The sequence below is a fragment of the Heteronotia binoei genome, chromosome 2 (genome assembly GCF_032191835.1).
Source record: "Heteronotia binoei isolate CCM8104 ecotype False Entrance Well chromosome 2, APGP_CSIRO_Hbin_v1, whole genome shotgun sequence".
Classification (NCBI taxonomy): Eukaryota; Metazoa; Chordata; class Lepidosauria; order Squamata; family Gekkonidae; genus Heteronotia; species Heteronotia binoei.
This window is the reverse complement of record NC_083224.1, coordinates 187697737-187716116: the sequence shown is the minus strand read 5'-3', so window position 1 is coordinate 187716116 and position 18380 is coordinate 187697737. Positions and strand designations below refer to the sequence as shown.

Below are 18380 nucleotides of genomic sequence, written 5' to 3'. Positions count from 1 at the left end.
TAAAGGACACAAACAAGTTTAAAAAAAATTGTATCTCTCCCATGTGATTGAGGGAATTGGGCAAAGGAACCTTCTGGAACTCATTAGCAGAACTCATTTGCATATGCCACACAGCCCTGACATCACAAGAAGGTGGACTAAATTAGATCCGCTCAGCATCTTCCTTTAAATGCTTCTTGAATTAGAATTGTCATAAGAAAACCTCTCCCATCAGACTTCCAAAATTACTTTCTCCTATTTGGCCACAATGGTATGAGGAAGAGTTCCATCTCTCTGCTTTATAGGTTTTGCTCATTTTCCCATTTTTGATGGGGGGAAAAAATTAGAAAGTTCATCAGATCTTCAGTTCAGTAAAATTCTCACCGGGCGTTTGAATAATGGAACCCAAAAGTAAGTGTTTTTTGGGGGGTGGGGGTGTAAGAAAGAAAGCACAATAAAATTTAGAGGTTCCAGAGCTCTGCTCCTGTGAGTTCCTGCCCAAAATGAGGCCCGGTAATAATCCTCATCAGAAACCCCCATAAAATATTATTTTATTCTTTTAAACGATTTCCCCCTCCTTCCACCTGCGCACATATGCACATTTTTCTGACCCTTTGCATGCATGATTATTCAGCTAAGATTCCGTTAAACAAGCTTGCTTTAAAAAAAAAAAAATCAATGGATCTGTGAATCCCAGCGACTGTCGTTCAAAGACAGCTGGAAGTCAGCCGTCTCTCGCCTTGAAGCAGCTTCTGCAAAGCCCTGCGAAGGACTCCTCCACCTGCCTGTCATCCCAAAGACCCTCCCCCCCCCGCAAGCAGGGATTTGACTGGCTTTTGCTATGGCTACTGAACACAAGGGCAAATTAACTCTTCCCTCCGCCTCCCTCCTCTTCCACCTCCTCAGCCCGCCCACCCCGAATGTGCATCTGTCTTGCAGAGATGAATTGGGGAGGCAGGTGGCCCGCGTTGGGGTGGACGCCCCTGGCCAAAAGGGAAGAAGTGTGAGCGCAGCAGAAGCAGGAGCTCCGAATCCCGCAGCCTTCCTCTCCTCCTGGGTCCTGGCAGTCGCACAGTCTCCATGAGTCAAGGGCGACGGTCGATCAATGAGGTGAGATTCTCTGGTTCCAACATAGATGCGCCATCGTTTGGGGAAGCGTTTCCTGGAGGAGGTGGCGTGGACTGAGGCGAGGGGGACGCGCAACACGAGGAGGCAAATCTTCTGCGCGACGACAAGGGAAAGGGATAAAAATGGCTAGGAGCTGGAAGATCAGCAAGGATTTGGCAGGCTTTAAATAGGATCCCAAGAATGGAGGGGAAGAAGGCAGGGAAGGGTATCTGTCTAGCAGCCTCGGGCTCTTTGCACCTTAATAACTTGGTGGCATTGACCTGGGGAGGATTCTTCATGGGAGAGGGTCAAAAAAGGGGACTTGCCACCCCCCCTGCCCTAAATCAGGTGCGTCTACTGTTGCCATTGCAGTAAAGGGTTGCTGAGTGTGCAGCAGCCGGAGAATTCCCTCCCCCTCTTTCCCCACCCCCCTTCCACTGCATGGATTGAAAAGAGCAAAATCCAGGCAAGGTCAGAAGGAGCCCGGTTCTGCAAGCACTGCGCCCAGGATGGCTGCGTTTGGCAGACGTCGTGATTTCAAAAGTGCAATCCCTAGCAATTATGGGAGAGGATCCTTGCAGAGATCAGACAGCTTTTTGTGGGTGGGCCATCTTTACCTAAGACATGGTATTTTTGTGCATGGATGTGTCAATGCTAAATATTGTTCTTAAGTTAAGGGGAGGTGGGGAGTTGTGGTTTGCTGTCAAGCTGTTAACCTGTTTTGAGGTTCTGTGGAATCTGCCCCCACTCCAGATTGCACTGTGGGGCTTTCATGGAATCATGGAGTCGGAAAGGACCTCCAGGGTCATCTAGTCCAACCCCCTGCACAATGCAGGAAACTCACAAATAACCCCTCCCCCGATGCCCCCAGTGACCCCTGTTCCGTGCCCAGAAGAGCTGGTAGATTTCCCCACTTTGGACTCCTGGAATAGCTGATCCATTCATTCGCCTTCTGCTTTACAGAGGTGCCTGTGGCATATAAGAGGTACACAAGAAGCTGTGCGAGCCCTGAGTTCAAATTGCTCCACAGCCCTTGTAAAATGGCTTCTTGTCAATTTGGTTTAATGCCCTCTTTCTCTCTCTGTAGTCCCCTTAGCGAAAAGGGGTATTGATTGTCAGCCTAGCCTTGTGAAACAGAGCAAGAGAAATACTGTGCAATAAATTTTACATCAAAAATGGCCAATAATTGCCACCAGACCCGCATGGATTCAGCAATTCTGTGTTCACATTTCTGCAAGGAAAAAATGGTACTGACCGCAGAAATCAGGACTGGAGAAACCTCAGCTCTCTCTTTCACTTGAACACTCAAGTTTCTAGTCCTTGAGACTGTCAAAATGGTCCCAGTGAGATCTCAGAAATTCAGTGCCCAGAGGGTGGCGCTATAGTTCCTTGCCTCATGCACTGGCCTTTCAGGAGACCAGCAGACATAAATCGTGCACAATTTGCAAATGTGCCCAGCCTGCGTAATGAATTGCAAAATTCAGCTTGCTTTCAACAAGGAAACTGGAATATTTCAAGTACCACATATAAGCAAAGCAAATCATGTTCTTGCCAACATTAAGAAGCCAATTAATTTTTACTAACTTGCAGTTATAGATAGACCCCACATCTGGCAGGTAATTTCTTTTTAACATCCATCTTGGCACCAGGTTCGCCTAGGGCACCGGCCTTATGGGGGCACCAAACTGGGAGCTCTCATGTGACTCTGTGATGTTATCAGCGCAGGGCCGGGGTGCCCAAAGTTAGCCTTGCCTAGGGTGCCAGATAACCTGGGGGCGGCCCTGGCACGAGATGTTCCCAGGACTTTTTTTGAGGAGGAACTCCTTTATATATTAGGTCACACCTCTCTTATGTAGCCAATCCTCTAAGAGCTTACAGGGCCTACTGTAAGCTCTTGGAGGATTGGCTACATCAGGGGTGTGTGGCTTGATATGCAAAGGAGTTCCTGCTACAAAAAAAGCCCTGGGTGTTACACAGGTGTTGGTACAAAGTAGGGGGGGTGTTCTTGAGGACTAGCTTCAAACATGATGCTGGTTGAGGCAAAGAACTTCCCTGTGGATTTTGCATTTGCACAGCGCCTCACTGAAACTGGGCTGAAGCTGTGCAAAACAGCTATGAAGGCCATGTCGGTGCTTTGTGAGGGTAGTACCCACTTTCCATGAGATGTCACACAAGCGCAAAGCCCCCTGGCCAAGCACGCCTCTCCAGGTCTGGAACAACAGCCTAGGCCAGGTGTGGCCAAACTTGTTTCACATAAGAGCCACAAAGAATAAATGCCAGATGTTTGAGAGTAGCAAGATATGAACACCACATGTTGGAAGGAAGGAAGGGAGAGAGGGAGGTAAATACATGGTGAAGAGAGAGGTGGAAAGAAAGCAACTTTAACTTTAAATGCATTTTTCAAGCAACCGACAAATGCCTTCCCCAAGTCAGCCAATGGGGAAGTGGGGGCTTTGAGAGCCAAATAATATGTGTGAAAGAGCCACATGTGGCTCCCGAGCCACAGCTTGGCCACCCCTGGACTAGGCAGAGAGGAGGGGGCTCCAAAGCCAGAAGTCAGCATGGTGTCCCAAGTTCTGTTCCTTCTGGCAGAGCTTTATTTCTGGCTCCTCCAAGATGGCGAGCAGAAAGTTAATTACAAAAGTAACTAATTCCTTCCCCGAGGTTGCTAGGGATGCCAGCCTCTAGGTGGGACATGGAGATCCCCCAGAATTACAGCTCATCACCAGATGACCGAGATCAATTCCTCTGGAAACAATGACTGCTTTGGAGGGTGGGCTCTAGGCAGGACTTTTTTTTGTAGCAGGAACTCCTTTGCATATTAGGCCACACACCCCTGATGTAGCCAATCCTCCAAGAGCTTCCAGGACTCTTAGTACAGGGCCTACTCTAAGCTCCAGGAGGATTGGGAGGTGTGGCCTAATATGCAAAGTAGTTTCTGCTACAAAAAAAGCGCCCTGACTCTAGAGCATTGTACCCCACTGAGGTCTCTGTCCTCCCCAAGCTCCATCCCCAAATCTCCAGGAATTCCAACTGGATCTGGCAACCCTATACCCCTACCCCCCCACACACAGAGGGGACCTGGCAACACTACCTAGCCATCCCAGGAGCTTGGGGGTCAAGGGCATAGGGAGAGGGGTGTCAGGCGACATGGAAATGTTTATTTATTTATTATTTATTTATTCGATTTATATCCCGCCCTACCCCACCAAGGCGGGCTCAGGGCGGCTTACAATACAAAAAGCTAACAAAGATCAGTTTAAAATACATTAATAATTATACAATAAAATACATAAAAATACATAAAACTCACACCAATATGCACTATGCTACCTTTCCTTAAATCAATTCTTCAAATATCCCAGTGTTCAATATTCTGATGTTCGAAGTTTAAATATTCATGCATTCCAATATCAATTAATTGTATGCCAACCGGAAGAGGGCTGTTTTACAGGCCCTGCGGAACTGTTCAAGGTTCCGCAGAGCCCTCACCTCCTCCGGGAGCTGGTTCCACCAACAGGGAGCTGCAATCGAAAAGGCCCTGTCTCTGGTCGCTTTCAGACGGGCCTCCTTTGGCCCAGGGATTATAAGGAGGTTCTGAGACCCCGATCTCAGCACTCTCTGGGGAACATGTGGGTGGGGAGAGACGGTCCCTAAGGTAGGCAGGTCCCAGGCCATAAAGGGCTTTAAAGGTCATAACCAGCACCTTGTACCGAACTCGGTATGTTATTGGCAGCCAATGCAGTCCCCGGAGCCCCGGCTGAATGTGCTCCCGTCTAGGGAGCCCTAACAACAGCCGGGCAGCGGCATTCTGCACTAGCTGCAACTTCCGGGTTCAGCACAGGGGCAGCCCCATGTAGAGGGCATTGCAATAGTCCAGCCTCGAGGTGACCGTTGCTTTAAAGACACTGAAATGCCATCACCATATTGCACGACACTCTAGGAACTCCCCCAATCTCTGTGGTAAAGACCATTGAGTTTCAGGAAGTCTCTAGAGGAGAATGGGCACAGTGAACATAAGTGACATCGCTGTGACACCATTTCCCCCTTCCCATTTTCAGGGGGGGGGGCAGGAGATTGCCTGACATGACCAGCATAGTGGTGATACTACTCAGCATAACTTATATGGGTTTTCAGCAAACCTGATTTCAAACTCCCATGTCCAGTTTGGCCCTCAGCATTTAATGCATTGGTCTTCACTCAATGAGGAGGCAGGGCTGGATCTGGGGAGGAGGGGAGAAGGGGCAGCCGCCCTGAGCCAGAGCAAGGGACCACCACCAGCACTCCTTTCCCCTCTAAAAATAGGTAGATCTTCATGGGGGGGTAGTGGGGGGCACCTAGGGTTGCCAATCCCCACTTCTCTCTAGTTTCTCAATCCCCAGGTGGGGGCAGGGAAATGTTTGCTGGGCACTCCATTATTCTCTAAGGAGACTGATTCCCATAGGGTATAATGGAGAATTGATCCACGGTTATTGTTGCCGTTTGCCACCTAAGATTTGCCACCAGGCCCTGAAGTATGACTGCCAAAAACATTAATGCCGACTGGGCCTTGTTAGCGTCAGTAAAATTGCATCAGCTTAAAATAACAGCTTTGCATTTGGCTTTGTGCTCTAAAGAGACAGGGAAAGGTCAGACAAAGAGCCTGGGGCACGAAAGGGAGAGTTTAGCCTTTGCAAGATCAGAGAGGAAAAGCAGACGGGGAGGGATGAAGAGGGGAGATTTTCAAGGCAGAAGGAAAGTTCTCGCAGCTGCAGTTTCGGCAGCAACATCAATATCAGTGGAGCAGTCAGGTAATTTTAGATTCTGGATTTGGAGGTGGGGCGGGGTGGGTGGGTTATAATGCACAACCTCATTTTGGGCAAGAGCTCACAGGAGCGAAGCTCCGGAACCTCTAAATGTTATTGTGCTCTTTCTTTCTTAAACACCCCCCCCCCCAAAAAAAAATACTTCTGGGCCCCATTCCCCCTGTGAAAATTTTGCTTAACTTTTAAGATTTGACAAACTTTCTAATATTTTCCCCACAAAAAAAGGGGGAAATTAACCAAAACATCGAAAGCAGACAGATGGAAATCTTCCTCATGCCTCTGTGGCCACATGGGAGAAAGTCATTTAAAAAGTATGATGGGAGTCAGGTTTTATTATGACAATTCTAATTCAAGAAGCATTTGAAGGTAGATGCTGAGCTGAGCTGATTTAGTCTACCTTCTGGCGTTATCACGGCTCTGTGGCATGTGCCAATGAGTTGTGCTCATGAGCTCCAGCACCCCTTTTTCTACCGAATGACCCCTGATTAATGTGTATTTCAAATGTTTGTTTATTTCTATCCCGCCCTCCCCCGTAAGCGGGCTCAGGGCAGGTCACAAGAGGACAATATTAAACAATATTTGAAGATACCATTTCAAACCCATTCAGAATAAGATGGCAGGCCGGTTCATGGTAGTCCAGAGGGCCTCCTGCGTGTGCGCTGGCTAGATGGCCGATAACGAAACACAAAGCAGGCAGAACACAGTGAAACAAGTCAAAATCAATGAAGATAAACTGTAATCACAAAGCACTAATAAAGTATAATGAAGCCCTGGGCTCTGAATTTATTTAAATAGTGTTACAGGGTGGTGCTTTCCTCATTGTGCAACTCGAACCTGTGCTCCTGGAAACCTGGGTTAAAAAACTCTGTTCACACAAATTTGTTTTTTTTATTGGATTTTGTCAAGCATGCGTATTTCTGAGTGCCATTATGGTTCCTCAGACAAAGAACAGGATACCAAGCTCTCCTACTTCTCCCCCCTCTTTTACAACCTAAGGGCAATAATAAATCCATCTGGCTCAAGGATGTTTAGGTTAGCCTAACTGGTAACAGTGCGATGTGCCTCTCCCCCAGATTCACACAGACAGCCTTATCTACTCGCAGAGAAAGTGTGAGAAAGGGAGATGTTTCTGTTACTTACATTCCTTAGCATAAAAGAGATACTTTGTAGTAACCTTTTGAACCCGTGACTCAAATCGCATCTGTATGTTATCCTTTGAAGCTATCCTATAAAGTAACTCTGTGAGTCTGTGCACGTCATTACTTCCAAGGATTCTGTCCTTTGCCAAAGCTATGGAGTTTCTAAAATAAAGCAACTTTTGATTCAATAATAAAAGACTGATTATTGGGAAATATCGATGCTTGACAGATTTATATCCCGCCCTCCCAGCAGAAGCAGGCTCAGAGCAGTTTACAATAAAAACATATACAATAACGAACATTAATTAAAACCTTGAACAGAATAACAATTAAAACACATTAAAACAATTTGGTGCTGATATTAAATTCCAATATTTTCAGCCTTCTTGAGTATCCTACAACATGTAGCATTGCCAACTCCAGGTCTGGAAATTCCTGGAGAGGGTGGGGCTTGGGGAGGAGATAATCTCAACAGGGTATAATGTCATAGAGTCCACTCTCCAAAGCAGCTGTATTCTTCAGGGAAAGTTATCTTTGTAGTCTGGAAATCAGTTGTAATTCTGGGAGTTTCCAAGGCCCCACCTGTAAATTGGCAACCCAAACAATAGATGAGGTGGTAAATCTATGCCACTGCAGACTGCAGTTCTCCCAAAAGAACACTGCCCCAGGCAAAGAATTCTCTGTACTTAGAAAACTAGCATGTCAACAAAGATGGTTCTTGAAGAGCTCCTTTAACATCTAGTTTTCTGAATGCAGGGAATCCAACCCCTTGCACTTCAGGGAGGAAGGTTATAGCCTAGTTTACAAGATTATGCATGGGATAGAGAAGGTAGAGAAAGAAGTACTTTTCTCCCTTTCTCACAATACAAGGGCTCGTGGACACTCAATGAAATTGCTGAACAGTTGGGTAGAACGGATAAAAGGAAATACTTCTTCACCCAAAGGGTGATTAAAACATGGAATTCACTGCCACAGGAGGTGGTGGCAGCTACAAGCATAGACAGTTTCAAGAGGGGATTGGATAAACATCTGGAGCAGAGGTGGCTATTAGCTACAGTGTATTGATGGAACTCTCAGTCTGGGCTGATGCTCTGTATTCTTGGTGCTTGGGAAGGGCAACGGGGAGGGCTTCTAGTGTCCAGGCCCCACTGATGGACCTCCTGATGGCAATTGGGTTTTTTTGGCCACTGTGTGACACAGAGTGTTGGACTGGATGGGCCACTAGCCTGATCCAACATGGCTTCTCTTATGTTCTTAATTGTTCTTAATTTCCTCCTTGACATAAAGGATTTTCAGAATCAGGAGATAACTCAACTAGCATATCTTCAAGGCTTGGGAAACCTCCCGTTCCCTTTTCTTCTGTTCCAGGTTTCCTGTGGTTTGGGATTTTATTTTTCCAAATGCACAAAGCGCAGCTTCATTCCACTCAGTGCTCTACGAAGCCGCCCCATCGTGAGAGCCAGTTCGACGCATTCTTAGCCATCCGTGCTTTCCACATTAAAGTTTAGCTTCCTTTGTGCTGAATTATATAAAAATCTGAGCATTCTCCCATCAAAGTAGGTCAGTAAAGCTGTTTTTCTGGCAGCTTCTGCCAAGAGACCATGAGCTGGGGGCGGACAAGAGGTGGGAAAGCGATGAGCGTGTGTGTGTGTATGTGTGCCTGTGTGTGTGTTCTGCCAGCGCTTTGAATGTGAATGAAGAGAACTCGGGCGCAGGCTATGAGAAGGACTCACGCCTCCAAGGAGCAACTTGTGGTTGGCGTTATTAACGGAGGGGAGGAATTGCAATCGAAGGCTACTTGGGTTGTGTCCTTGTCTACCCAGCATCTAAATTGGCGACATCTTTTGTGCTCTGTGGCACCAGAGCTTAATAGTGCCGTTGATGCGTTGCAAAGCATTTGGAAATCGCTCCTCCAAAAGTGAGCTAAAGAAAAGCAACATATTCCTTAGTAGGGTTGCCAGGACCCCGGTGTGGTGGGGGGGGAGGGGTAGAGTCGCAAGATCCAGGCTGAGAAACTGCTGGAGATTTGGGGATAGAACCTCAGGGACCTCAGTGGGGCAAAGCGCTCTAGAGTCCACCTTCCGAAGCAGCCATTTTCTCCAGGGGAACTAATCTCGGTATTCTGGAGATGAGTTGTAATTCTAGGGGATCCCCAGGTCCCACCGGAAGGCTGGCATCCTGTTAGAAGAAGAAGAAGAAGATATTGGATTTATATCCCGCCCTCCACTCCGAAGAGTCTCAGAGCGGCTCACAATCTCCTTTTACCTTTCTCCCCCACAACAGACACCCTGTGAGGTGGGTGGGGCTGGAGAGGGCTCCCACAGCAGCTGCCCTTTCAAGGACAACCTCTGCCAGAGCTATGGCTGACCCAAGGCCATTCCAGCAGGTGCAAGTGGAGGAGTGGGGAATCAAACCCGGTTCTCCCAGATAAGAGTCCGCACACTTAACCACTACACCAAACTGGCTCTCTTAGGGAATTTTGGAGTAAAGAAACATTTCCTAGGACTCCAATTTCCACCTAGGGTTGCCAATCCTCAGGTGGGGGCAGGGGATCCCCCAGTTTGGAGTCCCTCCCACTGCTTCAGGGTCATCAGAAAGTGGGGGAAGGAGGAAAATGTCTGCTGGGCACTCCATTATTCCCATAGGATATAATGGAGAATTGATTTGTGGGTATCTGGGGCTCGAGGAGGCTGTATTTTGAGGTAGAGGCACCAAATTTGCTGCATAGGATCTGGTTCCTCTTTCCAAAACACCGTCCAAGTTTCAAAAGGATTGGACCAGGGGGTCCAATTCTATGAGCCCCAAAAGAAGGTGCCCCTATCCTTCATTATTTCCAGTGGAGGGAAAGCATTTAAAAGGTGTGCCATCCCTTTAAGTGTGATAGCCAGAACTCCCATTGGAGTTCAATTATGCTTGTCACAACTTTGCTCCTGGCTCTATCCCCAAAGCCTCCTGGCTCCCCCGCCATAGTCCCCAGATATTTCTTGAATTGGACCTGGCAACCTTAACTACCTCCCTCCCCCCAAAACCCCACCCACTGGACAATGAATGCCCTTATCTTTACCCTCCGTCCGGTTTTGTCTTCCAGGCTAGGGATGCGTGGCAGAATTCCAGTGTTTTAAATTTTTAATTTTGAATGAATGTTATATGCTGTGTACTAGATCCTTATACATTTGGAAGGTTTTTGCATTATGGATCTAATTTCAGTAAATGGTTTGAACGTTGGAACAGGTTTCTCTCTCTCAAATTATGGGGCTTTTGCCAGTCATCTCCCCCCTTACTGAATAGGGTTACCAGGTCCAGAACCAGGTGGTCAGAACCAGGCTGGGAAACTCCTGGAGATTTGGGGATGGAGCCTGGAGAGGGCAGGGACCTCAGTGGGATATAAAGTTGCTGAGTCTGTACTGGAAGATACCTGGAGACTTTGGGGGGTGGAGCCAGGAGGGAATAGGGTTTGGGGAGGGGAGGGACCTCAGCATGGTCCAATCCTATAGAGTTCATCCTCCCAAGCTGCTGTTTTCTTCATGGGAGCTGATCTCTGCCAGTTGGAGATCAGTTGTGAAAAGTGGGAGATCTCCAGGCCCCACCTGGAGGCTGAGCAGCACAGAGAAACTGCAATGGAGATAGAGCAACACACACGAAAACACTGCATATAATACTGATGCACTATATAGTCATGCTTTACTTTTTAAATACTGCATATAATACTTATGCACTCTTATAGTCATGCTTTACTTTTTAAATACTGCATATAATACTTATGCACTATATATTCATACTTTACTTTTTAAACACTGCATATAATACTTATGCACTATATAGTCATGTTTTCCTTTTTAAATATATATTTTTTCTATCAAATATACTAGCTTGTAACATAAACTGCACTTCAAATAACAGATTCCTTATACCAGCCACATACACTCCAAAACAAATATCAGTCCTTCAATAAACAGTCCCTGAAAGAGACAGCTGCTCATCCAATGTACTCTGGTTGATCCAACGGGGCTTGCAACATGAAGAGAATGAAGCTGTCTTCTAAATTAACGCTGAGGTATTTTGAGCCAAAAGAAGAACGTCTCTCCTACGGAGGTACAAGAAGTCCTTCCAAGGAGCAGCAGACAGCTCTCCAGGTAGAGCACAGTGGCAACATGTCGCCTAGGTTTACAGGCATGTTTCTTTTGAAGACTTCTTCAAGTCACAATTATGTCCGGAACCCTGTGCTACAGGCTACAGCTCTATCTGCTTTCAAGTCAGCACCGTGTATAGTGTATAAGTATTATATGCAGTTGAACAAAGTAGGAGTCAAGTGCACAAAGTTTTATTCAGAACACAAGCTTTCGTGTGCTCCAAGCACACTGCATCAGACAAGGAATCGGGTACAGTGAGCAGGGCTATATAAAGCCGGTAGGCAGTGGTTTAGAATGCAAAAAGGTACAAATTTAAGATCCAGTGACAGAATAGTAACATTAACAAATGGAGCAAACCTTTGATCTGGGTAGCATGAGCATGCGAAAGCAATAAAACAGTAATATGTCAAAATGTGAGAATGTCTGTCAATCACTCTATTATATAAGCCTGGGTCAAAAAGAGGGCATTACTTTCTCAGAAGTTTTCCCCTTCTAACTAATTTACCCTTTAACATGTAACATACATGGCCACTTGGATCTATCTATTATATGCAGTGTTTTCTTGTGTGTTGCCTCACCTGGAGGCTGGCAACCCTAGTGGGGTACAGTGTCAAGGAGTTCACCTTCTAAAGCAGCCATTTTCTCCTGATCTCTGCCGTCTGGAGACCAGTATCCAGGAGGTCTCCAGGCCCCTTGTGGAGGTCGGCATCACTACCTTCAATAGATATCCCTGCCCCATTGCTCTGAAATATTTTGCTCTTAACCTTGGAGGTGACACTCCAACTATTTACCCATCTCTCTCTTCTTTCCTCCCTCTGTAATCCGCATCAGCGAGGAGGCATGACCCGTGCTTTTTGCTTTCTTTCTTAATTAGGGGTCCCTTTCAGACTAGAGGAAGTGGGAAGGCTTCGTGGAGACCGCAAGCTCCAATTTTTCTGTCAGTCTGCCCTGATTCCCCCTCTATTTGAATAAATCTCAGCCTTGCTTGGAGAAGGGGGGGAGGGAGAGACACACAAATGTGGTCTTATGCAACCCGCTTCATTTCTGACTCAGTACGCGGAAATCACATTATGAAAGCAGCACTTAGATTGTCAACTTTGTCAGCCAGAACAAGCAGTGGTACCCAACTCTGCCCTGGTCGCTATGGTTACCAGCATCCCTGCCCCCCCTTCACTTTAACAAAGATCCCCAAGATTTAATTCTGTCCTCTGCTGAGAAGGGCCCTCTGAGGCAAGGAAGCAGCCGTGATCTCTGCAGGCTCTGACACCGAATCACCTCCAAGGAGCAGCGGCTCACAGGCTGGTTGCTTAGCTCTTGTTGTGAAGGGAGAGTTTTTTCTGCCCTCATCCTTGGAAGTTCCCCTTAGTCTTGAAACTGCTACTGAACTCCTGCTATTTTCGACTGCTACAGACATCTAAGGTCAGAGAAGAACCTGTCAGACTCTGATTTCTAAGCCATAGCACCTCTTTCTTATGAACATACGAAGCTGCATCATACTGAATCAGACCTTTGGTCCATCAAAGTCAGTATTGTCTTCTCAGACTGGCAGCGGCTCTTTCTCCAGGGTCTCAAGCTGAGGTTTTTCACGCCTATTTGCCTGGACCCTTTTTTGGAGATGCCAGGGATTGAACCTGGGACCTTCTGCTTCCCAAGCAGATGCTCTACCACTGAGCCACCGTCTTCAGTCGCTTTGACCCAGAAAGCCCAGGCTAGCCCAATCTCAACAGATCTGAGAAGCTAAAAAGAATGAGCCTTGGTTTGTACCTGGATGGGAGACCACCAAGGACGTCCCGAGGCAAGCAATGGCAAACTGCCTCCGATTGCCTCTTCCCTTGAAAATTCTACAGGGTTGCTACTTGCCATAAATTGGCTTGATAGTATGGTATGGTATGTCCCCTCCCTTGAGTGTTATGCTCGAGGGAACAAAATCTGCTGGTGGTCCCCGGCCCAAAGAGCACCTGGTTGTCCTCAACCAGACTCAGGGCCTTTTTGGCTCTGATTCCAGCCTGGTGGAACACTCTTCCAGGAGAGATCAGGACCCTACGGGGTCTGGTACAATTTTGCAGGGTCTGCAAAAAGTTGTTCTGCTGGGTCTATGGTTAAGGGCACCGACAGGCTCCTTGTTAGAAGAAGAAGAAGAAGAAGAAGAAGAAGAAGAAGAAGAAGAAGAAGAAGAAGAAGAAGAAGAAGAAGAAGAAGAAGAAGAAGAAGAAGAAGAAGAAGAAGAAGAAGAAGAAGAAGAAGAAGAAGATGATATTGGATTTATATCCCGCCCTCCATTCCGAAGAGTCTCAGAGCGGCTCACCATCTCCTTTACCTTCCTCCCCCACAACAGACACCCTGTGAGGTAGATGAAGATATTGGATTTATATCCCGCCCTCCACTCCGAAGAGTCTCAGAGTGGCTCACAATCTCCTTTACCTTCCTCCCCCACAACAGACACCCTGTGAGGTAGATGAAGATATTGGATTTATATCCCGCCCTCCACTCCGAAGAGTCTCAGAGCGGCTCACAATCTCCTTTACCTTCCTCCCCCACAACAGACACCCTGTGAGGTGGGTGGGGCTGGAGAGGGCTCTCACAGCAGCTGCCTTTTCAAGGACAACCACTGTCAGAGCTATGGCTGACCCAAGGCCATTCCAGCAGGTGCAAGTGGAGGAGTGGGGAATCAAACCCGGTTCTCCCAGATAAGAGTCCGCACACTTAACCACTACACCAAACTAGGTTTCATCTAGTTTTGGCCTCTCCCTCCTTCTGCTGCCTCCCCATAGTTTCTCCCACTTTCCCCTTCTTCTCAGATGCCTGCCCCTCCATACGAGATTTATGCCATCTTAGATTGTACAGTAATTCTTTTTACTGATTCTATTGTATTGATTGGAATTGGTTAATTGTTTTTTGGGGGGGGTTTTTTGTAATATTCACTACAATTCAGAATACAATTTGGAATGTATATTTTGTAAACTCTTGATTGCCAGGTAGGGTTGCCAAGTCCAATTCCAGAAATATCTGGGGACTTTGGGGGTGGAGCTAGGAGACACTGGGGTGGAGCTAGGAGCAAGGGTGTGACAAGCACAATTGAACTCCAAAGGGAGTTCTGTCCATCACAATTAAAGGGACCTCACAACTTTTTAAATGCCTTCCTTCCCTCCACCCTCCCCTTCTCTGATTTCACCTCAGAGGCGGAGCGGGCGACACCGCTGCGCAGCTGCCGCCTCTTCTCTGCTTCATCTTAGCTGCTCCTCCGAGATGGGCTCAGCCTGAGCCCATCTCGGAGGAGCAGCTATGGTGAAGCGGAGAAGAGGCAGCAGCAGCGCAGCAGCGTCGCCCGCTCCGAGATGGGGCGGCTCGCCATGCTCCTTGGTGCCATTTCCCCCCCTCCCCCCGCTTCCATTTTTTGGGGGAGCGGGGGAAGAGGCTGGAAATTCTGGGGTCCCCTGCCAGGGCGGAAGGGTTGGGAAGCCTATTGCCAGGTGACTCAGTTATCAGTGCGGGGGGCTGTGTGTGTTAGCCTTGCCTGTGTGTGTTAGCCTTGCCTAGGGTTCCAGATAGTCTAGGCCTGGCCCTGGTCAGTGGTGAGCTTCATGCATTTGGGGAAGAGACTGGAGCCTGGTAGATGAGCATGTGGTTTGAGAGAACGAATCTCCAGTTGAAGGGACTTAAGTAGAAGGTGCTGAGAAAATTCCTTCTGCACCTGCTGGGACTTTTGGAGAACCACTGCCAAGCTAGAGAGGATAGTCCTAGCCCAGATAGTCTAGTTGGGTAGAAAGCAACTCCCCAACTAGCCATGGGTCTAGTTGGGTAGAAAGCAACTCCCCCTGTTCCAGGGGTGGGCTGACTAGGCTTGCCAACATCCAGGTGGGCCCTGGAGATCTCCTGGAATTACAACTGATCAGCAGACAACCGATATCAATCCCCCTGGAGAAAATGGCTGCTTTGGAGGTTGGACTCAGTGGAATTATACCTCGCTAAGGTGTCTCTCCAGGCTCTGCCACTTAAGGTTGCCAATCCCCAGGTGGGGGCAGGGGATCCCCCGGTTTGGAGACCCTCCCCCCGCTTCAGGATCATCAGAAAGCGGGGGGAGGGGAGGGAAATGTCTGCTGGGCACTCCATTATTCCCTATGGAGATTTATTTCCATAGAAAATCATGGAGAATTGATCCACGGGTATCTGGGGCTCTGGGGGGGCTGTTTTTTTGAAGGAGAGGCACCAAATTTTCAGTATAGTATCTAGTGCCTCTCCCAAAAATACCCCCCAAGTTTCAAAAATATTGGACCAGGGGGTCCAATTCTATGAGTCCCCAAAGAAGGTGCCCCTATCCTTCATTATTTCCTATGGAAGGAAGGAATTGAAAAGGTGTGCCGTCCCTTTAAATGTGATGGCCAGAACTCCCTTTGGAGTTCAACGATGCTTGTCACAGCCTTGATCTTGGCTCCACCCCTAATGTCTCCTGGTTCCACCCCCAAAGTCCCCAGATATTTCTTGAATTGGACTTGGCAACCCAACTGCCACTCAAATCTCCAGGAATTTTCCAACACAGAGTTGGGAAAATGGGGTGTGAAAACAGCACTTGAGCAGCCTGAGCCGTCTGGTGAGCCCAGGCCTAAGGGTGCCAGGTCCGACTCAGGAAAATACCTGGGGACTTTGGGGGTGGAGCCAGGAGCCAGGTAGTGACAAGCTTGATTTAACTCTGAAGGGAGTTCTGGCCATTACATTTAAAGGGACCACACTCCTTTTAAATGTCTTCCTTCCTTTTGAAATAATGGAAGACGGGGGCATCTTCTTTCAGGGCTCATAAAATTGCACACCCTGGTCCAATCTTTTTGAAACTTTGGGAGGGCGGGGTTGAGGAGAGGCACCAGATGCTATGCTAAAAATCTGGCGCATCTGCTTCAAAATAAACAGCCCCCAGAGCCCTGTATAACCTATGGGAACTGGCCTCTATAGGGTATAACTGGTTGCCCAGCAGACATTTCCTCCCACTCTCCTGCTTTCTGCTAACCCTGAAGTGGGGGGGAGGGCCTCCAAACCAGGGGATCCCCTGCCCCCAACTGGGGATTGGCAACCCTACCTGGGCCTGTTACCATCACTGAAGGCCCCTCTGTGATGCTGCCAGGACATCCAAGACCACTTCAGCTCACCCTGATGAACCCCACTGGCCCTGCAAGAGAAGCGGTCCACCAGGAAATATCCTGGTAAGTGAAATGGCCCTTGCTCTGTCTCCTAAGCCCCATCCTCTTGCTTTCCAAATCCATGTCTTTCAGGAAGGACAGCTGATTCTTTCTGACATTGATGAATTCTCAGGTGACAGATGCAGCTGCAGAGGTGGCAGCCAACCCACCGGGACACCTCCTTTGCATATTAGGCCACACCCCTCTGATGTAGCCAATCCTCCAAGAGCTTACAGGGCTCTTCTTACAGGGCCTACTGTAAGCTCCAGGAGGATTGGCTACATCAGAGAGGTGTGGCCTAATATGCAAAGGAGGTCCTGCTACAAAAAAAGCCCTGGGTGTCTCTGCATCACCTTGACCTTCTCTTCCTCCCCCACTCTTCTGTATGGATTGGTTCAGTCCCAAAACAAGCCGATGTCAGCCTTTTTTCCACCCTAGCTTCTCTAATTTTCCTTCTGGAACCCATCCCAGTTTGCAAAAAGCTCTGAAACCCAGAATCACAGAAGGGCTGGCAACAAAATCAATCCTAGCCTGCTTCTGTTCCTTGGGTGAATCTGCAAAATACACCCAGCGGTTGGAAAGTGTTTTCAGAGAATGGTTCTTTGAATGCAATCTGTTTTCCTGCAGATTGAAGGGCTGTTAAAGGGACAGAATCTGGGGCCAGGCTCAGAAAGCAGCAAGACCAGCTGTCTTACTCAGAAATAGTCCCAACTGCCTTCAGTGGGATATACTCCCCCCCCCCCCCCCCAAAGATCAGCGCAGCATAGATTGGGGATTCTGCATCTCTTACTATGCCAGGTTTATATCTAGGGTTGCCAAGTCCAATTCAAGAAATATCTGGGGACTTTGGGGGTGGAGTCAGGAGACTTTGGGGGTGGAGCCAGGAGACATTAGGGGCGGAGCCAGGAGCAAAGGTGTGACAAGCATATATGAACTCCAAGGGAGTTCTGGCCATCACATTTCAAGGGACGGCACACCTTTTCAATGCCTTCCTTCCATAGGAAATAATTGATAGGGGCACCTTCTTTTGGGGCTCATAGAATTGGACCCCCTGGTCCAATCTTTTTGAAACTTGGGGGTTATTTTGGGGAGAGGCACTAGATGCTATACTGAATGTTTGGTACCTCTAGCTCAAAAAACAGCCCCCCCCAGAGCCCCAGATACCTGCAGATCAATTCTCCATGATTTTCTAAGGGAATAAATCTCCATAGGGAATAATAGAGTTCCCAGCAGACATTTCCCTCCCCTCTCCCCCGCTTTCTGACGACCCTGAAGTGGGGGGGTGGTCTCCAAACCGGGGGATCCCCTGCTCCCACCTGGGGATTGGCAACCCTATTTATATCCGAGACTAGATTTTTTTCGAGGGCAAGAAATTTACATTGTAACTCCTGATGTGAATGAGAAGCCTGTATTGGGTGGGATGGAGATTTCGTGTTTCTTTTTCTAGCATGAACAACGTCAGGGTCAGCACAAATAATGCACAAGAGAGGGGCTCGAAATTATTTATTTATTATTTATTTGCTCGATTTATATCCCCGCCAAAGCAGGCTCAGGGTGGCTTACATGTTCATGTATATATGTGAAATATAAAAATACATAAGAACATGAAATCAGATGCTGGGTAGGTTGCCAGGTCTGCCCCTTCCGCCAGCCCAGGACCTGGGTGAATGAAAGAGGCAGTGTAGCCTCGTTCTGGCTCTTTCTTCTGCCCGGGTCCTGGGCAGGCGGAGGCAGCGTGGCACCTCTTCCTTGTTCCACAGCCCAGCTGCTAACAGGCCATGGACTGGTACTGGTCCGCAGCCTGGTGGTTGAAACCCCTGCAGCAGGATATAATGGAGAATTGATTCACGGGTATCTGGGGCTCTGGCGATAGGGTTGCCAATTCAAGAAATATCTGGGGACTTTGGGGGTGGAGCCAGGAGATATTAGGGGTGGAGCCAAGATCAAGGCTGTGACAAGCATCGTTGAACTCCAAAGGGAGTTCTGGCCATCACATTTAAAGGGACGGCACACCTTTTCAATGCCTTCCTTCCATAGGAAATCATGAAGGAT

The 18380-nt window shown here is 48.0% G+C and overlaps 1 protein-coding gene across 1 annotated transcript in view; it reads left to right on the top strand.

The window, feature by feature from the left end:
* The first annotated feature begins 1070 nt into the window (after nt 1–1070).
* ABHD8 (abhydrolase domain containing 8) overlaps nt 1071–18380 on the top strand; it is a 35537-nt gene continuing 18227 nt past the window's right edge. The window contains exon 1 of the mRNA XM_060232682.1: nt 1071–1089. The gene's annotated coding sequence lies outside the window, so the exon portion shown is untranslated. The remainder of the gene's footprint in view (nt 1090–18380) is intronic.